Here is a 23,918-nt window from a genome sequence, read left to right as displayed (position 1 = left end):
GACAGGCAGAGAATAATGACAGAGTAGAGGATGGATAACTAATAGTTTGGATTATTTACTCTTGAGAAGCTCTGGAGGGTAGGATGCTTCTTTGCCTGTTTATTTCAAACTTGCATGCTGAAGAACAAGTTTGCTTAGCTGCTTTAATCATTTGCTGCATTTTCTCCTACCAGAGGATGGGAATCTGCTTCTCTCTTCAGTGCTTCCTTGTGGCCCGTCTCCCAAAGACAAGATTGCTGTTAAGAATAACAAGAGGTTTCACTCTCTTTTCACCTCTAGAGCTGCAACAGAAGGGGCTCAGCAAATATTCAAAACAACTGTATCTGCGGTGATCATAAAATTAAAGAGGCTACAATTCAAAATGTTGTGGAGAATGTCAGATTCAGTATTCAGAGAAGGATGTTAGCATGGGGCATGGCTCACCTGCAGCATGAGAAAAGATAAGGAAACTCTCATCTTGAATTTGCCTGAGATGCTGAATAGAACTGGAGGGCCTCTCACACAGCGAGTCACTCTGTTATCTGTTTGTTTATTGCAAGGTCAGGCTAATATTGTTCTTCAGTTCACATTGCTTTAATCTAAATATTGGAAGAAGTGATGCTGGGGTAAAAGTCTCAGGTGATTGTGAGCAGTATATGGACCATTCCTCTTGATAAATCATTGTAGCAAGGTAGTAGCAAGTAGGCAGGGCTGGAGTAATTCTCCCAAAGCTAAGAGATCCTTGCATCCCATAAGTCAGTATCATTGGTGTGTAATTTCACAGACAGTCTATGGGTAAGATATCTATGAAAATCATTCACTTACCTGTCCCAGACTGGGACAGGAGGGACAAGTAAGCTGGGCTGAAAACTCAACCATCTTCCGGGAGTGGTGCTCCCAGGGCAAAAATTACCCCATTATGAATGACCCTAGAGAGGCACAACTGCAGTTCTGCAGTGACTGGGCTGACACTATCCAGGCACACAAGCAGACTAAAAATAGTGTTTAATGGATGAAACGGCAATTCAGAGAATGAGAGTTAAAATCAAACACATGGTGATACTCTGTTTTGTTGTTTCCCTTGCCCTGAATACCATCTGCTTGAAAATCAGGTGAATCCAAGTGTTATTCTGAAGGGCTGTCCTTAATAGACTGAGATTTTCTTAAAGTGGAGCAAAGAATTTTTTCTAAAAGGGAAAATAAATAGGAGTCTAACGAGTAAATGCAGAAGAGGCTGCAAACTGATCCGTGATCAGAAGAGAGTAAATGGGTTTGACTGACATCTGGAGTAAAGCAGTGCTGTGCTCTTTCAATTACAGGTTTAAGACTGCCACAATTGACAGATTAAAGGTGTTCACCCTAATACAAAATTATACTTTCTTCAGTCAAATTGACCATTGTGTCAGCTTCAATTTGTTTAGATACGTCACCCACAGTGACTGAGTGGACTGATTCTCTTGCACAGTCTTTGACAAGGTCCCTGTTTTGTGTTCACTCCTTACTCTTGCTATTTCCCTTGTCAGACAGATACTCTAGAGGCATTTCCATTATCTCCCATGTAGCTGTACTTCAGAAATGTACTGGACTGTAAAGAAAAATCCTCAGGCCAATTATTCTGACATAAACTCTACTTATCAGAAAGCACTAGAATATGAAGCATAAGTTAAAATAGCTTAAAAACAGGACACATACATACAGACACATATACACCTCAGGCAGACACCTAAGTAATGCTGTGCCCAGAGTCTTTGCCATGACTCAGAATGGATGAACACTTTTAAATAAAAAACAACCTAAACATTGCCTCAACATCCAGATTGAAACAGTTTCTCTGAGAATGGAAGTGCTTTGATTTAAAGCAAAACCAACAAATGGTTTGTACAGATCTGCCCTGTATTGTTTCGGTTAGGAGCAGAAGTGGAATACTGCTTGGAGAACAGATACATTCTCATCTTCCTGACTCATTGGAAAAGGAACCAAAGTAAAGATTTTTTACAGATTTCTGAAAAACATGCTGGTGCTGCTGTTCTTTGAGTGAGGAGATGGGGCGGAAGAGACGAGTTGCTTTTCTTTTTTCTTTTGCAGTAACTGAAGGAAGCATAAAGACGTGAAGTGGCATTCAGATTAGTTTCAACTTTTGCCAAATTCTCCCTTGTGAGCCAGATTGAAAGCATGTCACATCCCACTGCAGAAAGTTCCCATGGAGAACTTTTGGACAGCTCTTAGCGATGTACCCAAACTTTCTGCAGAAGTACAGGCAGTCCTGCAGGGAGCAACACGTTTACAGTGAGGGAGGATCGCAGGGTGCAGCCTCACAGGCTGGACATGCACTGGACGTGCAGCGGTGGTCAAACTCAAGGCAAAGCAAAAGGAATGAATTTGCTTCATCTCATCTCCCTCAAGCTTCATGTAAAAAAAAAGAAAATCACTTCTTAGGTCTACATACTAGGAGTATATGGTGGTGTGACTGGTATTTGAGCCCCGAGCATGACTCTTGCTGAATCTTCACTTGAATCTTATTTCAAGGTGATGTAGATGCATGTAGAATTAATTTCACTGTCCTCTCAGATTTTTTTGCATCTCTGCTAGTGTCCTGGGTTTGTTTGTTGTTTTGTCATCATTGTTGTTTTGGTGTTTGTTTTCTGTTGTTTTACTCTTTGAAGTTATCCATGGAGATAAAAATGAAATATTTTTGACTGGGTTACAAGTACATAAAAATGTCCATTGTTATCTGTTTCTGTAATCCATCTGTCACAGTTTCACACACAGTTATTAGTGGAGTTTCCAGGCACTGCAATATATAACATTTAAAAGAGACACTACAGCCAGAAAAAACACTACTTGCCCATCCACCAAAAAAGGCTTGCACTAAAGCTGAAGGAATTTTTTTCTCCTCTGTTTGCAATAGCAGTGCTGAGTGGAATGCACACACAGGTTCTATGTAGCTCACAGGACAGTGGCAGGCTACAGAGGCTTACGAAGCAGGACATTCAGGCCTGACTTTGGCATTAATACCACTTATCAGTGCTAGAAAGTCCTTCGTTTTACATTCTGGAGACTCCCATTGTTAAAATACTTTTATTCTACAGGGCATTTGCAGAATGTTTATAATTCTGTCAACATTTTACCCAAAATGTTACATATCCCTTGAAGAACCCAGAGTGAAGTTGCTGGATTTGAGGTTGTAATTAAGTTTTGAATTATAGAGAGTGGAGGGGGAAATGAACTCTTTCTGTTATGTTTTTAGGCAAGTCTGACACCTTAGAAAATTGCTGTAGATGTTTGAACTTTGGCACATACATTATCCTCAACAACAGCCATGTCTTTGGGTTTTCAGAGTAGTTAAAGTTATTGAGAAAGATATGAAATGTGAAATATAAAAGCACAGCAGTACCTAGTAATGTCTGTTTATCTAACAGTGTAATTTGCCTCTATGGGGTCTTAAGCACATGCCTCATACATACCCCCCATTATTTGTGTTCAGCAGCAGAATTTGTTTTTAATTACTTATTTTCTGGCTTTCCATAGCCATGGCTTACATGTAAGGTGGGAACCATTCCTTCTATCTGTTTGGGTATGCTTGCAACTCTCATACATAAGCAGGCTGAGTGGACACTTTCTGTCAAGATATATGTTCTCAGGGGATGCAACATGCAAGGGTAACTCGGTGCAGCTATGGTCCTTCTGTGTGTGTTGACTGTAAAATCAAAAGGTACCACTGGAACCATTTATGTGATTCAGTGTTCAGTTTTCATGGAGATGAGCTGTAACTGTCACTATAATCTGGAGGTGAGAGATTTTTATAAGCAACTAAGCCATGCAAGGCAAGAAGGCAGGAACAAAAAGGGACCACAGAGGTGAGCTTGTTGAGTCAGTACCAGTACCAGTTGGAAACAGAGAAGTATAATAATCAGATATTCAGCAAAGGGAAAAAGCAGAAAACCATCATTAACTTGACAAGATCTAAAATCCCTACGAGAAGAGGCAGAGAGGAGGAAGGCAGTGCATCAACAGGACTGAGGATCAGTCTGTTCTAAGGAGAAACAGAGGATGACAGATTTCTGCATGATTGACATCACCTTGGCCAGCAGAGACTCGCAAGGCGACTGCCCTGTGGATACTGAGCATATGAATGTTTAGCCTAATAATGTTAGTCCTGGCCCACTGCTGTGTCTGTTAGCAATAAATAAGACTTTTTCTATATGTACAATCCTGCTTTTGGGCCCCTATGCTAGTAAAAGATGCCCAAAACATCAAGAGTTACATTTAATGTGATCTTTTGTATTGTGCAGACTGCAGAACTGGCCTCAATTAATTCCTCCTTGAATTAGAGCATATCTGTTTGGAGAAAAAAAAAAAAAAATTGCTCTTGATTGAAAAGTTTTCTCTATTGTAGCCCTTGGGAAATAATTCCACTGTTTAATTATCCTGAATGTTAAAAATCTGCATGTCAGTTTTATTCTGAATTTGACTGGTTTCAACTTCCAGCCACAGAATGTTGTTATACATCTGCTAAACCAAAAAGCCCACACATTATCAGGTTTTTGCTGCCTGTTTTAATGGTGATTAAATAAGTTTTTCACCTTCTCCTTGACATGCTAACCACTTTCTCACCCACCTTCAGGTCTGTACCCTAGCCATGTACCCTGAGCCCATCAATCCCCTGAGTGGATATTTTCCAAATGTTTGTCAGTGCTTCGACACCCAGAAACAGACACAGTACTGCACAGATCGTGCTACTACCAAATACGTAAGAGAACATGAGTGGCAGGGGAAACAGTTATTTCCTGTTAACGTAACTGAGCACTGCAATGACTGATGGATCACCCTGAGATGCCACTTACTGCATCACCTGCTGTGTCACCTACTGTGTCACCTACCACGGCTCTGGGCAGTGGCTGCTGGAGTATCCTGTGCACCCCTTCAAGTGTGAGGAGTTCTCTGTTGGTAGATATAGGCCAGTATCATCAAGCATGTCATTCACTTGTGCCCAATTTAGCAAATACTCCAGTCTGGTGATGTGTGATCTTTATCGCTCTCACTGACTCTTTTTGTCAGGGTAGACTTAGTCCAGAATGCAATTATGCTCCTACCCATGTCACTGATAAAAGTGTTTGATAGCAGAGAGGCAAAAATTAATTTGTAGGGGAGCTCACCCACGTCTCTGTGACTGCTGACACTCTGCTTTAATTCTTCTGAACTGACTTTCATGGCAGGCAGTGCTCCGCTGACCTGGTTTTTATACAGAGAGGTACATCTATCAGTGCCTGTGGAAGTAAACGTGGAATTGTGACAGGATAGTCCAGGCAATGCAATGCACCACATTTTAAGCCAGGTGAAGTCCTGCCCACCTCTCACACCCGACCAAGGAGCTGTGATTTTATCTGCTTCTTCTCACCTCTTTCATGCTGGTCCTCTCACCATCAGATTGAAATAGGGCCAAGAACTGATCCTTGGAGACTGGCACTCATAACTCCTCACCTAGGTGACTCCTGCTGCTCTTACATTTGCTGGTGAAAACAAACTCACTCCGAGGCTGCTGGCTTATATTCATGGGGCAAATGGCGACTTCAAGTTTAGTGTTTGCTGACTGCCCACTTCTTGTTCTTGCAATATCTGTGTTGTTACAACAACTGTTATAAAAGCAGAATGATATATAAATGTGAAAATCATTCCTATAAAGCATCAAGCAGTATAGCATACAGTGAAGGGAAAGTGCAGGGGATTAAATGTGTATCGTACAGGGAATATACTGCATTAACTAAATACAAACATACATTTGCTTGTGTTTTGTCTTTTGGAATGAGAATGAACAGGACAAATCAACAAAATAGGGATACCCTAGTGAAACTTCACTGAAGCGAGTTACACCAGGGATACATTTGGCTGATTCTTTCGCTAACGGCTGCACGAAAGCCTTAATATAGAGTTTTTGCATGTGTGAAGCGTATGCCAAGACAAACGCAATGTGCTAAATGGAACCTCTTGATTTACTTAAATAAAAAATATGTTACAAAAAAACAGTGGATAATTGGAGTGGAATGGTTCCAGACTGGAATCGTCTGTCTTATGTCTCCAGAGTGTCTGAGGGAGGAGCAGTAAGGAGTATCTTACTTGTATACCTAAGCAATGTAGGATATGCAGATATCAGATAATTTCTTGAAACTGCTAAGAACCACCAAGGGACCCAGAGCTGTTTAGAAGACAAAGGTTGTAATCAGATGTAAAGTAGCACTTTTGGCTGCAGCTGATATGGACTAAGAGATTATCAAACACAGTCTGTTCTCAGCTGTTCATCAGTTACCTTCCTTATAGGCATTTGCCTCCTTTTCCCCTTCCTGTTTGGATCTGCCAGTATCATTGTCACTCCCCACCTAGCCAAAATAGTCTAAGTATTACAAAAAAATAAATCCTATCAAAAATGTTGAGGCTAAACAAGCTTGTTTTGACTTAACTGGGTTGGAGTATCAGCCTGGAGATGTGCTATGGACACGGTAACCAACCAGTCATGCTTGAGGCTGGACTAGAAGAGGCAATATCTTGGTATGTATCAGCAGCAGCTTAAACAACATCTGAGCACAGTCTAACTTCAGTGTTTGAACATCATGGACTTTTACCTTACAACCCCTAATTGCCTGCTAACTGTGGAGGTACCTAGAGCCCTTCAATGGCCACCCTGCTGCTTGCGCTGACCTGCAAAACCATTTAAGCCGTGTAATTGTTGAGCTGTTCAGAGACTTACCTCACATCAAAGGTCTGGTGGATTTCTGCTGTGGGGGTATCAAGCTCTGGCTTTCCCCTGCTCTTAATACCTGGTAGGTCCAACCAAAGAGTTACACCCAGAACACACTGAACTTGCACTTGAGGGCTTGTGCTGGGAGGAGGGAAGAGGAGAAGAGACGATGTATCCAATAACTTCAGATATGAGAGACCCAGTTTTGAAGGAACGCTAGAAGGAAATCTAGTGCTCCCATGCGCGCTGTTGGAAATGGTGCAAAGAAGCTTCAAGACATGAAGCTGTTCTACTTAGCATGAAATAATTATGCAAATGCCTCTAGGAAGAGGTCAGAGAAATTGTAAAAGCTACTGCCCATATTAGCAGTGCATCAGGTACATCGAGTTTCTACAGCTCTCATGAAGGAGCACAATGGAATGGAAATCCTCAGCAAAGTTCTCAGCAGATATGGGTCAGTGTTAGGAGTAATAAGGCAACTTTGTGCCTACATATGCACTCTCAGCTGGTGGCAGACTATTTTAATTGTAAGGGACTGTCTGTGACAAGAAACAACCAGCAAGAGGAGAGTGAGAAGCTGGAGAGAAGCTGAAACACTCCAGGAAATTCCATCAAATCCCTGGATAGATGTTGTCTCACATGTTGAGAAGTGTGATGCTGCAGCACTGGAGGAGTTATCTTGGTTACATGAGTATTGCATTATTGCTGTGTTTGGTGGAAACACCTGTTAGAAAAGCAAAATGATGTGACAGTGCCTTGATAAATCTATTGGAATGCAAAAATACTAAAATATGGTCCATAGAAAGAATTAAAAGTGAGATTTTCAAAACTAGTTTAATAAAGTTGACACTCAATTGTCCCTCATTTCTAGTGGAAACAGGGTATCCAAATTGGACACCTTTGAAAATGCCTCCTTTTTTAAAAAGGATGTAAATTCATTTTAATTGGTTTGTATTCTTCAGCTGTTCAAGCACTTCAGAAAATGTCACCATGAGTCAACAAAGATATGCTAATTGTTTACATCAGTGAGTTTCACATTAGCATCCCAGTATTAAATTAATTCCTCAAGGTTTATTACATGGCTTCTAGAAACAGTTTCCTCCTATTATAGTGGGTTATATGAAAAATAGTAGTAACCTTAGTGCTGTCTAATCCAAATGCCTTGGGGCAGTGTAAATAGTCTGACATTGATATCCTGAAGTTTGAATACTGACATGTGAAATGATAATGTTCTCTCACAGCCTGATCCAGTGTCCACAGAAGTTGATCAGAAAATTTCCAATGAACTACAACAGGTCTTGACTCAGGTTTCTAACATGGCTTTTTCTACCCTATTTAATGGCTGACCTCATAAAGTTCTGTTCCTGTAACAAAATGCCTAGGGAATCTCATTCTGTCCAGTACCTGACTTCTGCCTAATTTCTTAGAAATAGCAAGGTCGTTTGCTAGCACTGTTGAACTCAGAACCAAGCCTAAAGGCTGGTGAATATGTAGCTTCTTTAAACACATGCACATCTTGACAGTAAGGTTTTCTAGAGTATAGGATTCATTGTTTTTTTGGCTAACACTAAGCAGCTCTGATGAGTGTGTGAGAGCTCTTAGTTCCAGTCACAGTTTGTGAGATTTGAGAGTTACACACATCTTCAAACACTAAATAAATGTGGTGCAGAATGAGACCTGTAATAACTTCTGACTTCTGAGCCCATCCTGCAATCAAGCTCATCCACTGGAGGGGACAACGTTGCAGCCCAGCAGTTAATGTACTAGACAGAGCCCATGAGCTGTGTACTTTACTCCTGGCCTACAAACCACATTGTGTGAATTACTACAACTCTGCCAGCCTGCATTTCCCTCTGTTTAAAGGATGTTTTATTTTTTTTTTTTTTCAGAAAACTCTTTAATAGGTGCTTGCTTTGTTTGATTAGGACCAGCTTGCTTGTTATTACTCAGAGAGCAAGAAAAATCCAAAGAAGAGAGAATTTTTTAGACAGTGCCATTAATTTTTTTATGCCATGTTTTGCAGTGGTAGTGTAAAAAACTGAAAAACCACAGCTTGCTTTGAACCTCACTTTCTTCCCGCACACTAAGGTTTTCGATTTCACAGTGCACCACTGATTCCAGAGGGGGGTGCAGAGGGGAGAAGAGAAGTGATGATTTTGGCAGTGACACTCTTACGATTTGCTAAAATAGCAGCTTGGCAAATCTGGTTTCTCAAATATCTCATGTTTTGTTAATTACTGACAGCTTTGTTTTTAACTGAACGTGAAACAATGTGGAGAAATGGGCAAGCATGGCCCCTGACTCACCACTGCCCAGCTGAGCTTGGCAGGTGGGAGCAAGCTGCCTCCAAGAAGGGGCCCAAACCGCAACTGCTGCTCCAGTTCATGAGGCTCAGTAGATAGATGCAAGAGAAGAGGTCCTGAGACCCAGCTATGGGACACCCCAAAGGGCCTCTTTCTACCCCGGGCTTGCTGGACCAGTAGAAGTTGCAAATCTCATCAGAAAGGAATGTAAGCAGGTTGCTCAGCCCCTGAGATCTCCTGGTGAGGTACCCCTTTCCCCAGCTATGGTTTGCTACGGGTAAAAATGAGGTATGGGATGGCTTGGGGGACCTGTTGGCTTCAGTTTTGTTCCATGGGGAGAATCGGGGGGACCTGGCCGCTCCAGACCACCAGTGACTGGAAACATGCCTTCAGGGCCAGGGTGGTTACCTGGGAATACATCTTCAGGGGCAGGCGGATCCATGTCACCTTACTCATGTGTACTTCAGACTAGGGACCACATCTCATGAAAAGCAGTGAAGTGTGTGACAGATGACTGAAGTAAGTGTGATCTAAGAGGGCCAGAGTAGACATTCCTCTTGCAGTTCATCTGTTGGCATTTCCTAGACACCTGGAAGTTCATGTGCAGCAGTATCTCCGCATACTTTGATCTCCATATACTTCCTGGGTCAACCAACATGGGCAGGCACAATGCAGGGCCTCATTGGCCAAGTTCAAGAGCTGCGCTTTGGGCTGGGATCTCCTAGGCAGAAACATGGGAGCTTCATATAAGCAGATACCTGTTCTGCAGCTCCTGTCCTTCCTCTTCCTCTCTCAGTGAGCGTGATCAGACCTTGGTACCAGAACATGGGCAAATTCAGAGACATAGGAAAATGGAAAATGCAAAGCTAGTGAAAAACATATGATTTCATATGCCTGCGCATGTGTAACTAATGTATTCCCTGCTCCAGGAGATCTCAGGGGCCAAGAACATGCCAGGTTTTTTGTTTTGTTCTGTTTTTCTGGGTTTTTTTTGTTTGTTTGTTTTTTCATTTTTTTAAAGGTAACCAAAATATCCACCCAGGCTAGCAAATTTGTCAGAAGCAAAAGAAACTCTTCAGCTTCAAGGTTTATACCATTTCTAATGAGTGGAGACTAGGAATAAAATATTCCTGGTAATCAGGGTTACTAAGGATGCTTGTGTGGTGACAGGACACTGGACTAGCAACACTACTGGCCATGTAAAGCTATTTGTGCATAACTGTGCTCTAATGAATGCATGGCAACTTATTTTTGATCTATGTTTATTGTATTGGCTAAATGTCATGTCCTCTTTTGGTCTCTTAAATAGCATAGCACATGAGCCGCCTTGTGTGTGTGTGTTTGTATATGCACAACACATAGACATAATTACACATAAGTCCTTTGGTGTCACTTTTCCCAGAGCAGTGTAACACTTCGCATATGAAATGAATTTTTACAGAAATAATGATACAGAGATAATTTTTTCCAACCATTTTTTTCCTTTTAACTAATACAGAAGAGAAATGGAAATAGTGAGTCAGAATATATCTGTAATCACATGGCATGAAGAGAAATTCAATTTCAGAAATGCTGAGCTTTGTGTCTCAGTGCATGAGGAAGTCTGCAAAGTTGGGCTGTACAACACATATTCCAAATCTGACATTTATGACTGATAAACTGTTTTGAGAAGCAACAGCAGCGTCTCAGCCCTGATTAGTCAAAGATATTTTGCAACTGTCCTCTCACTGAAGTTACCTGGAACGTTCTGGGATACTGAGCCTGTACAGTGAAAGCAGAGCTCTGGAAACACAGGCTGCTAACTTTGGCACTTCCACGAACTCATTGCTTGACCTTCAGCACATCAGAAGAAGGACAAGAGTCCAAGAGTGACTGGGGGTGCTTTCAATCATTGGGCCGTCCCTCGTTAACTAGTACTTGTTAGTCTTGCTGTCCATCAAGATCTCATTTCCTTAGCCCAAAACAAAGCAGGGGAAGGAGGGGAGGGGAGGTAAATCCCCTATAAAAGGGACCCTGAGTTATGAAGTCCAAGCTCCAGTCCCAGAAAACCTTGCTGACCAGTTTTTCCTTTCTCACACAGTGCAGAGGAGGAAGTATTACTCTATGAACTAAGATTTTGCTGGGTGAAGCACTGGATAATGTTTCTGCTTTCAGTCATCCCCTCCTACCTCCCCATCCCGCACACTCCCTCCTGCCACAGTGTAAATAAAAAAGACAGAGCTCCTGCCCCACAGGTCCCACAAACCTCCTGGTCCCACCACCCGGTGTCCCTCCAGGCTGCTGCTGCAGTCCCCAGGGCCCCTCTGTGCCCTTGGATGCTCCCCCAGCACCCCCGGCACAGGCGCTTGCCATCCTTCCCTCTGGAAGGTCATTAACTTGACCTCCAAACAATGGGACTGTATCTAAAGAACAAAGGGACAAAAAAAGGAAAAAAAAAAATAAAAGAAACTAAGCGATGGCGGGGATTAAAGCAAAGAAAAAAATTACAGGAGTGCAAAGTACAAAGGGGGTTAAAAAAGGAAGAGAGAAAAAGAGACAGGAGACTTGAATAGCATTGAATATTTGAATTCCTTTTGTTTGAGAGGGGTTTTCTTTAAAGCCACTTAAAAACGTGGAGGTTTTTTTTTTTTTTTTACACAGGTGTTGTGTATACATTTTTTCCAATTAGAAGAATTTCCTTTATATATTTAGCACTATTTAGAGGGGACTGGGAAGATAAGGCTGCTGAGGAATGCTTCAGGCTAAAGCTAGGTTCTCCAAACTGGCTTTTGTTGCGCCAATGTGAATCACTTAATAATTCATATTTCAGAATACATTAATGCAAATGATAATTTTAGCTTGCTATTGAATTTTTAAATATGCAATACAAGCAATTTATGTTTCTGTTCATTTTCCCAGGTAAAACTGTTTAGACGTTTTTAACATATGCTTGGTTTCACTCATCATATATCATCCCATTGTTTTAATTTGGGGTAATTAAAAATTAGGAGCATCACAAATAATACATGGAGCCCTATGTTCGTGGAAAAATAACATGGAACAGATACTCAGTCCTGCAATTTGAATGAAAGGGATTTTTTTCAGTGATGTTGCAGTAAGAAAATAGCAGTGTCCTGTTTTTATGCAGATTATCTATATCTAAATACTAATTACTATGATTAATCTGTATCTATCGCTTTCTTCAAATTATTAGGGTTTTTCCTCTGGATTTTTTTTTTTTTTTTTAGATTTGCAAGGGATATTTGGTGTAGGAAGGACAAACATGTTGTTCCTCTCCTGCTGGGCTGGCTAGATAATTACAAGACTGAAAATCAGAGGTTATTGAGGATTTGCTTCATTTTTTTGTTGTTGTTTCTGGAAAATAATTGTCAGCTTTGACCTCGCTTTTCAGAAACATGGTGGGAGCTCAAGTGGCAGGTGAGCTGTGAGACTCAGAGACCACAAGCTGGGCTTTGCCCAGGGCAGGGGAAGAAGTTCTGTCATTCTTGCATTACCCCTCACCATTCCAAGCTCCCCAGGGGACAGAAGACAGTCCTGCAATGTGCCACTTCGTAGGGATATATTTAAAGGGGTGGCTGGGGACAGCGAATGCAGCATCCTGCAGTATCTTGCTCTTCCACAGCAGCACCTGTGCCCTCTGTGACTTGTTGAGAAGAAATAAGATGTCCACAGGGAGGGCCAAGGGGTGAGGAGGACATCCTGAGGCCCAGCTGTCCCTTCTCTCTTCCTCACATGAGGACACTAGTTTGGCCCTTACCATGTTCAAGGGGTCAGGTAACTTTTCTCCCATTTGACCATGCCTGTAACAAAGGACAAGAAAAGAGACTTCCACACCCTCTTCCGCACACCTGGGGGAGATACACAACTCCCTTGTCTTCCCACTTTTCCCTCCTGGGCAGGAGAAATAAAAAATGTTGCTTTCCATCTCTTTTCGGGAGAGCAAAGCTGTCCTTTACCACCCATAGTATCAGACGGCATTCCACAAACACCTTCTAGCCCCTGGCTTCCACTCGGCAGTGACTGCTCAACTGTGATAAAGTGGCAGCATTTCCCAGATACGAGATCTACAGACAGATATGACCCACCTAACTGCTAGACCTATCCCCGAGCTCCCATATGCAAATCTCATCCTGTACTTAATCAAATATCATCCATCCAGGGGGGAACAAAAGAAAAAAATGAAGGAGCTATTAGAAACGAAATGGTAATGAGAAGAAAAGAGATATCAAGGAACCAAAATAATTTGTTATAAATTAATATTACAACCTGGGGATATAAATATGTCTGGTTATTGGAACGCACATTCTCCCCCTTAAACCATTGCTAGAAGCATAAAACTTCCCACGACATGCTGTATTGGTCAATGTATCTCTGTAAGAAGGTGCTTTGTATCTCAGAGGTAGCATAAGAGCCATTAGATGTGGGTGTTGCTATGGTAACTGCTCTTTTTTTTTAATTGAATAGCATAGTAAGTAGTCTTGTAAAACCCACCAACCCGTAACTTGCTGGTGCCCTGAGGCAGAATTAATGCAAGCACCTTTTCTTTGTCTTATTTCCTTCCTAGAGAGATGCAGGTATCTCAGCTTAAGCTACATCCTTACAAGGGAAGTCTCTCTGCCAGGAGAATATATCCAGCTACCTCTTCATAAAGGGATGATAAACAGATGTCAGGTAGGATTTACCAGCTTTATTCCAGGCTGCTTTATATACCGTGGGGTCAGGTAGAAAGTTGACTCACCCCTTCTTTTGCAGCTGAGATGAGTAGCCAAAATCTTCTGCTAATGTGCCATCTTTCACTTCTTTCACACACAGAGACTGCCCTCCTGTCCCACCCACCCCATCATTGCTGTATTACAGCCAATTAATAAACCATCCAAATTAAGCCTTCCAGTACACCATCCAGTTGGATGAGATCACTTTTGTTTGGTGTAAGGTCCTTCTCTTTCTCTTGACATGTGTCAAGTGGACACACGTCAAGTAGACTCTTTCTAAATCTGCAAGACCTTCTGCATTTATAGTCCTCTTTCTTTTCAGAAGGGCAGTGGTCTGATCGACTGCTGAGCTGGATCACCCACCTGGATCTTGGATCCTGCCTCAACAGCAGAGTATTTTTAAAAGTACAAGAGTACCAGCCCTCCTCCAAGCAGGGAGACTGTCTCCCTGTTTGAAGTAAGGCTTGTTTAATTTAGTCAAACACACCAATTTTTCAGCTTCAGCTCCAGAACTCCCCTTGCCACTGCTGACAGCCATGCCCTGTCACAGTTCTGCTCTGGGATGCTCTGCCCAGGGCTGTATCTCCTGTTTCATTGTCCTTGACACTTGCAGCTCTCTCCTGGAGTCACTGCCAGACTGAACTTGACCTACCAAAGCGTGCTCACACACCTATTCAGAAAGCCGCCAGCAGCCAAAGGGGAACAGCAAAAATTTCTCTCACTCTTCCTCCTCCAGCCCACCCCCTCAGTCTCAGCATAGCTATGATGTTTTTGGTGGTGCTCAGCCAGGTCCTGTCCCACCTGACCAGAACAGTTCCCACATAAACCTGGGACTTCTGACTTTTCTCTCTCCATACACTGCAGCATTATGTTACTTTTTTATGTTTGTAATTCCCCATGACCAATCATCCCTGTGCTATTCTGTGCAAGCACACTGAATGGAGCAGTTCATCATGATGGAGATAAACTGTCTTTGATGCTGAAAGAATAATTAACAGTTAGGCTTCTTTTGTGGGGAATTTTCATTCGTATGTTGTCTTGGGCAAATTCCACAGCTGAGATCTTGCGAACCTCCATTCAGGTGCTGCCAAATAAGGGTGACGCTGACACAGATTTTTGCAATAAGCCTGCTATTATTTTTTACCTTCAAGGTCTCCTGGTCATCTAAAACTTCTGCTTCGAATATTGTAAGGTTTCAGTTCTGGTAGGGCTCAAATTGACCAGATCCCGAACTGTGGGTTCTCCTAAATAAATCTACCAAGAAGCTCTCAAAACATCTGATGTTCAGCAGGCTCAAGCTGCCCACGTAATACTGCTTTATTTGAAAGCACTGCTGAGGGAGTGGGCACCCTCCCCCCCCCAGGCTGTATCCCAGGCTGGCAGGGCAGCCCTCCAGTTCTCCTAGCACAGGGGCTCCACCATGGAAAACAATAGTTCAGAATTTGTTTGGCTAGACTTTGCTCTAAGCCCCATGCATATGTATTTTGCCCAGTGGCATTTTTATATCAAATAAAAGAAGGGTAGGCAGAAATGTTGCCAAATAGAAATCTCAGCTTCAGACAGCTGCTAACTTGGGGTACAGGAGAGAGAAAGGAGAGAGGAGCTGAGCAGAACAGAACCTATGATGTATTTATTAACTAAATGTGAGAAAATTCATCCCGCTTCAGAGAACTGAAGTGAACTTTGGGTCGCATGTAAGCCTAATGTTGCTCTGCCATTTAGGAAGTTAATTTCCCCCTAGAAGGAAGTTACAGTCTTTAATCAAAGGCTTGTGAAAAGTGACTCATTTTGCTAGGGTGGCAAAGGCTTCTAATTTGTTTTGATATTTTGGTCCTATCTAGGGAATGTCCTTTATTGGAAAAGACAGATTTAAAAAAAAAATAGATTAAAAAGAAGAGGAAACGCTTGATGTGCACTCGAGGAGCCTGAATTTGTTCAAATATGAGCATGGAAAGTCTGAGTGATCTTCACATTCAGATCACAGCTTCACTGTAAAGGAAAGGTCACTTTTGCTTGTGTTCTGGGGCAGCTCTTACTCTTTTGTCCCCTTGGTAAGATCTCTCCTTTTGTATTATTATGGATGTACCTTGGTTTTGAACTTTTCATTTTTTTTCATTTTTTTTCTTTTTTTTTTTTAAGAGAAATGATATTTCATCTTTTAAAAGATTTACAAGAAGAAGAAATAATATATGCACCACTGTGGAAAAGCATGTCTCTGTTCCTGTTCATACCTTTGCATTTTACAGAAAAATATGTCATTCCTTTCAGATCCCTGAATTAAGATGCACTATTTTTTGCTGAAGGCTATTTTAAATTAGGCTAATAAATTGCTGCTCTCTGCCTTGCGTGATAATGCATTACATTATCTACTGATGTACACGTATTGTTTGACTCTAATGGTGTGGAAATTAAATGTTAGACATGGGCCAGATGTTCCTATAGATGAATATGAAGTATGACTCTGTCATAGCTGCGTCTCAATGGGACAGAAGGTAGACAGTGAGGTTTTCTGAACAACAGCAACAAAAAAATCTTAAGTGGGTCACTCGCATCCAAACCCAGGATCCAGTCCTAACACTGAGCTGTTGAGGAGCACTGTCAACCTGAGCTCCATTATTATTCCTCAGCCAGCAGTAGTCCCTTTCTTATTTCAATGCTTCAGTGCTTATAACGCCACAAAGAATGTCTCCTAGAGATGGTAAACGTTTGCTGTCCCTGTCAGACTGACAGAAACAGCTCAGGGTGCATCCCTGGCTCCTGCCTCAGCTACGAACATTTTGAAGCCCTTACTCTGCCCTTCCCCCTCTCCCTATGTATTTCATGCAGTGGTTGAGGGGGCAAACAGATGTACATTACAGTGAATATTAATGAAGGTCCCCCACTGACATGTCCTCACTGGAAAAGACAGGGGGAAAAAGGTTACAGTCTCCCTTGCAGGGCTAAATTACCCAGTGACTCATAATCTAAGTACCAGGAGAATGCTGCTGAACATGGGTATTTAAGATATTTGATAATGATGGACAGGGGCATTTTCAAAATTGGTAATAAAGCAGCTTTGCTTTGGGAATGTTCTGACTTGCTACAGCCCACTAGAATAAAAAAAAAATTCTAACCATTAGATTAATTGAATGTTTTTATTTGTGTGTGTGTATATGCATGTATGTTCATACTGTGTGTGAAATGGGAAGGAAGGAAAATTTTTGCATTATGAGTAGAAGTATGCGAGCAAACCAGGCATGGCAATGAGCAGTGGCACAGGGGAGCAGAAAACAAATTTTCAGCCAGGGAAAGGGCTTGCACCTTGGAGAAAGGTGCAGTGAGGTGCCCTGCAGAGTGCAGTGAGGTGAAGGAGAGCCGGCTGTGGCTGTAACACCACACTGCTGCGGAATGGGCAGCGGCGCTGGGCTGTGTCCCACGAGGGGATGCTGCAGTGGTCAGTCATTTCTGAGGCAGAGGCACATCTGTCTTGAGAGCTCTGAGCTGCTGCCACCTCTCAGGGTAATATTTCTACATAGATTTAGGATATAAGCTTGTTTTGGTGTGCCAGAACTCACGGAATGCCAGGGATCATGCTGAGTTTTTGTTCCCCTCCTGAATGTGGCAGTCACCCTCAAGAACATCAGGCTCTGGGGGAGAACTCTGTGCCAGCCATCTCCATGTCTCCCACAGCTCTGAGCTCTGGATGATCACACAGTGTAACCCAGCACAGCCCACAGGTATCACCAAAGGGATCCTGGTGTGAACAAGCCAGAGTCCCTGGCAAGGACAGTGCTGCAGCACTGACCCCAAGTGAGAGGCAGCATCGGGTCTGCGGGATGTGATTTGTGGAATGCAAGGCTCATTCCCCATCTAGCTGCAGTGTTTCTATGGCCTTTTCAGTGGCAGGCACCATCAGATATACTGGAGAATGTTTTCATCACAGCTAACAGAGGGCTATCCAGATTGCTCCTAACTGTTTTTAGCACAGTAAACATGTAAACCAAGTGGCTGGGGAAAGGAAAAAAGAAAGAAAGGAAAAAAAAAAGCCTATCCTTGCAGTAGCTGGTCATTTTAAATTAAATTTCAACATATCAATCTGGTTACTGTGTGAGAAGAAGAGAACCAGCCCTGAAGGACTGAGGATGTGGGTGATCTGAGATGGCTCTGTGGCCCGGTGCAACAGCCAAACCTTGCCAAGACACTCCTGCTGCCAGCATGAGCACAAGGCACCAGGGCAGGATGGTTGCACCAGCCCGGCCTTCGGCACGCAGCTCATGGGCCAAGAGTCTGTCAGAGCATGGAGTGTGTTTCTGTCAGGAGGTGGTGTGCTCCCCTACCTCACTGAGCTCCCATGGAACATGTTTGGGTGTCTTTGGTGGTACCATAAGAAGCATGAGCACTCCTGTCCATGCTGCTGCAGTCCCAGCTTCCTCCCTGGTTGGACGGTGCTGAGGATGGCTCAGGAGTGCCTGATGCTATGGCAGTTGGGCACAGTGTGGGATAGGCACCAGAGCATGGGATGCTCCTCCTAGGCACCCTGCACCCCTGACATCGGCAGTCCCACTCCCCCATGGATGGAGGGAGGGTGAGGGCGGGGCATGAGTTACCTTTTGGTCTCTGGGTTTGGGGATTTACCCTTTCTAATGAAACTGGTCCAAAGTGCCTTATAATGTGAAGGTAGAGAGGGTTTATTTGACAAAATGTGATATTTACTGTCTTTGCTTCTTTTCTCTCCCAGAGTCAATGTCAGCCTTGTTGTTCATGAATGCAGAAAAAAACAGAAAAAGTAAAGACAGTTGCCAGTTTTGATACCAGTTTTGGGTCTGAGTGGAGGCGGGAGGGGGAGAGTATGGCATGCGTTCATCTGCATTTCAGGAACAATGAACCTCAAACCTGAAATTATTTCCTATTTGGAAATCATGCTTAGATAGATTTTTGTTGACAGAGCCAATTTAGCTCATTGTGTAGTCCCCAGCGTCTGAGTTCCTGTAAATCACCTTCAAGCTTCTCCTCCACCACTTGGATAGCAGTGAAAACTGTATTTCAGATTTAATTGAAGCTGATCACCAGGTAGCTGGAGAAACATCCCAGAGAAAGAGAGGGGAAGAGAGAGAAACTCAGGGACTGAAAACCTACAGAAAAAGTGGGAGAAGGGGTTTGAAACCTGAAACCATACAAATCTTTCTTTTTATCTATCTAGCATTTAGACAGCAAAAACTACCTAGATCAACACATTCATATACACAAGCTTACACATGTATTCACAAATTGCCATTGACAATTTGAACCAGACACATATCTTCCCCACCATGGACAGTATTACGTGAGAATTACTTCAGATGTCATTTGATATTCTATTTTTTCATAGGGTTTGTACTGGGTCTATATTCTCCCTCCATAAGAGGAAATATTTGCCTGTAGCTCTGACCATACATTGCTTTTATTCTCTGTGGGTAAAATATATGGTCTCAGCAATCTGATTACTATGGCCCTCTCATAGTGTGCACTACCTCTTTTACTATCTGTTCTCAGGAGTGAGCCAGCATAAATTTCAACTCTCAGTTGTCTGGTCTGGGCTCACCACTGATGAAGGTTATGAGTGAGAAAAGGAAATTCTTCTTCAAAAATCAGTAAAGTGGCTCTCAGTTCCATTATGTTGTTTTCCCTTCAGGATCTGTCCGTACAACCAAACACACATAAGTCTGCCAGAAAATATCTGCCTTGAAAATAAGATGGCAAACCTTGATTTAATGTTCACAACTGCTAGTGCTGTTTGAGGAGTCCAGAGTGAACAATGCATGATAATTTAAAGAGAGAACTCAAGAGCTACCTGGTCTCATTGTGTTAGTGATAACGAAATGAGGAGCTCTTCCTGAAGACCTGAGCCCTCATCGTGAGCTTTGCCATGGGGAGTTCCAGTGGTTGCTTCCTGCTGCCCCTCACAAAAGCCTCTCATCAAAGAATCAGTGCAGAAGTTCCCACTTTTTCAGCTGCAGAACACCTGGTACTTTTGTGAAGATCTCATCACAGTGGATATTGTGGATATGGTGGATGCAATGGCTTGTATCTACCAGGACTTCAGTATGATCTTTGAAACTGTCTCCCATAAGATCATCATAGACAAGCTGTTGATGTATAGGCTGGATGAGCAGGCAGCAAGGTGGATTGAAAACTGGCTGGCCCAGAGTCAGGCAATCAGTGGCACGAAATCTAGTTGGAGGCCAGTGTACCCCAAGGGACAGTACTGGGTGCAGTCCTGTTTAACGCCTTCATTAATGGTCTGGATGATGGGGCAGAGTGTACCTTTGGCAAGTTTGTGGATGACACAAAACTGGGAGAAGTGCCAGAGGGTTGTGATGCCAATCGGAAGGAACTCAACAGGCTGGAGAAATGGGCTGACAGGAAGATCATGAAGTTCAACAAGGAGAAGGGCCAAGTCCTGCACCTGGGGAAGAACATCTCCCTTCACCAGGACAGGCTGGGGGCCACTCAGCTGGAAAGCAGCTTGCAGAAAAGAACCTGGTTGTCCTGGTGGACAGTGAGTTGAACATCAGCCAGCAATGTGCCCATGTGGCAAAGAAAGCAAATGGCACCCTAATCTGCATTAGGAGTGTTGCCAGCAGGTCAAGGAAGGTGATTCCCTTCTATGCAATACTGGTCAGGCCACACCTGGAGTCCTGTGTCCCAGGTTTAGGCTCCTCAGTAAAAGAGAGAGACATATTAGAGAGAGTCCAGCAAAGGCCCACAAAGACGATTAAGGGACTGGAGCAACTTTCCTATGAGGAGAGTCTGAGAGACCTGGGACTGTTTAGCCTGGAGGAGAGAAGAAAAACTATATCAATATAGGTTCTTTTCAGTGGTGCCCAAGTGACAGGACAAGAGGCAACAGGCACAAAATGAAACACAGGTTCCTCTGAACTGAGAAAAAAGTTTACACTGTGAGAGTGACCAAGCACTGGCATATGTTGCGGGGAGAGGTGGCTGAGTCTCCCTTCTTGGACATATTCAAAAGCCATCTGGACATGGTTCTGGGCAGGCAGCTCTAGGTGGCCCTACTTGAGCAGGGGGCTTTGACAAGATGACCTCCAGAGGCCCTTTCTCACCTCAACCCTTCTGTGATTCTGTGATATCCCAGATGTTACAGAAGATGAATAAATGAAGCTAGTAAGACCCTGTTTTATTAAGTGTGCTGTAGTCATGTATCTAGGTGTACAGCAGATTGGTTGCTGTGCTGAGAAGCACTAACAGGGCAACTTAATATGCAGCCTTGTTCCTTTAAACAAGCATCCAGAGCTTGTCATCTGGCCTTTGGCACTCGTGGTCAAAATAAGAGTAGAGACAGCCCTATCTCATCTATGAGAGTGCCTGAAGTGCCTTATTACCTACTGAGACATCTCAGCCCAAGAGAACAAGTTTCTTATCCATCTCATAATACCTCCCTTGGTTTTAACATGGCAGGTGCCTTATGTATTAATTAGTTTTCCTGCAACTTACATTTCAAAGCACTGTAATTCTTCAGTAGGAGGAAACCACAGCAAGCCAATAGGAGCTATTCAGATAATATGTCTCAAGAAACCATCAGGTTTTCCACACTCACACAGTAGCAGGAATTTTGGCAACAGTCCCTTCCATTTACTGTGGTGGAAAATATGTCATAAATTCTTAATTCAGTGGAAACTACTAAATTAAAAATCCTTAAAGTATCAGGATCCAGGGAAATTTAGGGCTTGGTTCTGCTTCTGTCAACTGAATGGGCATATTCCTCTTGTACTCTGTGGGACCAAGACAAGCCTCTGGTTAAAGAAGCTTCAGGCTAAATACAAACAGTATTTAGCTATAAGGGAAAGAAAACAAAACAAAACAAAAAATGACACACACACAAAGAAGACCCCCAAAACTAAACACCAAACAAAAACAACAAACAAACAAAAAACCCCACCAAACATAAACCTTATTCCTTTTCTTATAGAGGTGAGTTGTTGTCATTCTGAAAACTCTCACTTTGCCATAGATCTCTATAGGTAGCTTTCCCTGAGGGAGATGGGTGGGTTTTTTCTACATATTTTCCTCAAAATTATCCATCTTTGCTGGTTGCATAAATTAAAGTGATATGATCACTGTCCTTTGTTACAACGATTGCTTACAGTATGGACTCTGATGACATCCAGGCAGTTATAGAAAGTGAATGTCAGGCATTTTCTATCCCTTCACCAGAAGAAGGTGCCCAACGATCCTGCACAGAAGTTTCTCTCTAGTCTGCCACAGGGATGTGATGGACTTGCCTTCTTCTGAACGGCAAGTTCTCCACTTTGTAGGATTTTTCACCTTTATGTCTGTGCTTTCATTGTCCCTGCAGAGGCTCCCACAGAAACTTTTAAATGAGAGCATATCCTTCCTTTTTACAATGTGGACCTGTGGCAAAGGAAAACTGGGCCAAGATCTCCAAACTCGCACCATTGCAAGCCACATCCGATCAGAACTGCTATCATACAAAGCTGAGTACATCTCAACTGGTGACCCAGCTGACTGATCACTGCTTACACAAGCCACCCAACACTCTTATTACAAACAACTTTAGCTGGAGCCCTTACTTAATTAAAACTGTCTTGACCAGTCCCATCACTGTTGGAAACCAAGACCAAGAAGGTTTTGTAAGAAAAGTCACTGTAACTCTAAATGAAAAACCTACCCTGTCTTTTCTCTTTGCTTTTTAATTCCCACTGCAGATTCACGTCCTGGTGAGTCACGACATATGCACGGCACATATGTATGGAATAAGTTGTCTCTTCTGCCCTTCTGCTGCTACAGCTGATTCCTCACCCCCACACCTCATCCTTGTTTCTAGACCTTATTCATTAAAACTTCCTAAGAAAGAAAGAAAGAAAGAATTTTCCCATAGTCACCAACACTATTACAATAGTACAAACATTTGGTGTGGTTTTAACCTACAGCTTCAGCTCAGGACTGTAAGCCTGAGCTCTGACGGATGATGTGAGCAATGTTTCTGCCACACCAAGCTAATCACAGCAAGCCAGCTTGAAGTGTCAGTGTAAGAGGGACAAATGCTAAATGGCAAAACAGATGGGAAATAATAAGTCTTTATTTTACACTGTGAACCTACCAAGAAATGTTTGCTAGTAATGAAATCTCTGCAAACACGTTCCTGCAGATAGCTTGAATATGGCCTCATTTCAGAGCTGCTAAGTGAAATACTGAACAGTGGTTTCCTCTTTGCAAATACATTTCTGTTAAAAAAGAGTTGAGGTTAAACTTTTCAAGAGTACCAACACTCCCACCCAACTTGGTGTCATCTGCAAACTTACTGAGGGTGCACTCAGTTCCCTCATCCAGATCATGGATAAAGAGATTAAAAAGAACTGGCCCCAATACTGAGCCCTGGGGAACACCATTTGTGACCAGCTGCCAACTGGATTTAACTCCATTTACTCTTTGGGCCTGCCCATCCAACCAGGTTTTTACTCAGCAAAGAATATAGCCATCCAAACCATGAGCAGCCAGCTTCTCCAGGAGAATGTTGTGGGATACAGCATCAAAGGCTTTACTAAAGTACACAACATCCACAGCCTTTCCCTCTTCTTCTGCGTGGGTCACCTTGTTATACAAGATCAGGTTGGTCAAGCAGGGCCTGTCTTTCATAAATTCATGCTGATTGGGCCTGATCACTTGGTTGTCCTGTATGTGCTGTGTGATGGCACTCAGGATGATCTGCACCATGACTTTCCCTGGCACCAAGGTCAGATTGACAGGCCTGTAATTCCCTGGATCCTCCTTCCAGCCCTTCTTGTAGATGGGCATTACATTTGCTAACTTCCAGTCAACTGGGACCTCCATGGTTAGCCAGGACTGCTGATTCATGATGGTAAATGCCTTGGTGAGAACCTCTGCCTGCTCTCTCAGAACCCTTGGGTGGATCCCATCAAGCACCATAGACTTGTGTATATCTGATATAAGAGGTTGCAAGTCACCTCCCCTTGGATGATTGAGGCTTTGTTCTGCTCCCCATCCTTGTGCTCCGGCTCAGGGTCCTGGGTACCTGCAGCACAACTGGTCTGACTACTAAAGACTGAGTGAAATAAGGCATTTAGTACCTCAGCCTTTTCCTCATCCTTTGTCACTATGCTTCCCCCTGCATCCAATAAAGATAGAGATTCTCCTTAGCCCTTTTTTTTGTTGCTACTGTATTTATACAAA

General features: G+C 42.9%; 1 long non-coding RNA gene across 1 annotated transcript in view; it reads left to right on the top strand.

Annotated features, from left to right (window-relative positions):
- Positions 1-6,176, top strand: part of LOC136099053 (uncharacterized) — a 42,176-nt gene extending 36,000 nt beyond the window's left edge. The window contains exon 13 of the long non-coding RNA XR_011737588.1: positions 174-6,176. This is a non-coding gene — a long non-coding RNA (uncharacterized lncRNA). The remainder of the gene's footprint in view (positions 1-173) is intronic.
- The last annotated feature ends 17,742 nt before the right edge of the window (positions 6,177-23,918 follow it).

This window comes from Patagioenas fasciata, chromosome 2 (genome assembly GCF_037038585.1).
Source record: "Patagioenas fasciata isolate bPatFas1 chromosome 2, bPatFas1.hap1, whole genome shotgun sequence".
NCBI lineage: Eukaryota > Metazoa > Chordata > Aves > Columbiformes > Columbidae > Patagioenas > Patagioenas fasciata.
The sequence above is the reverse complement of the archived record's forward strand: the minus strand, read 5'-3'. Positions and strand labels throughout refer to the sequence as shown.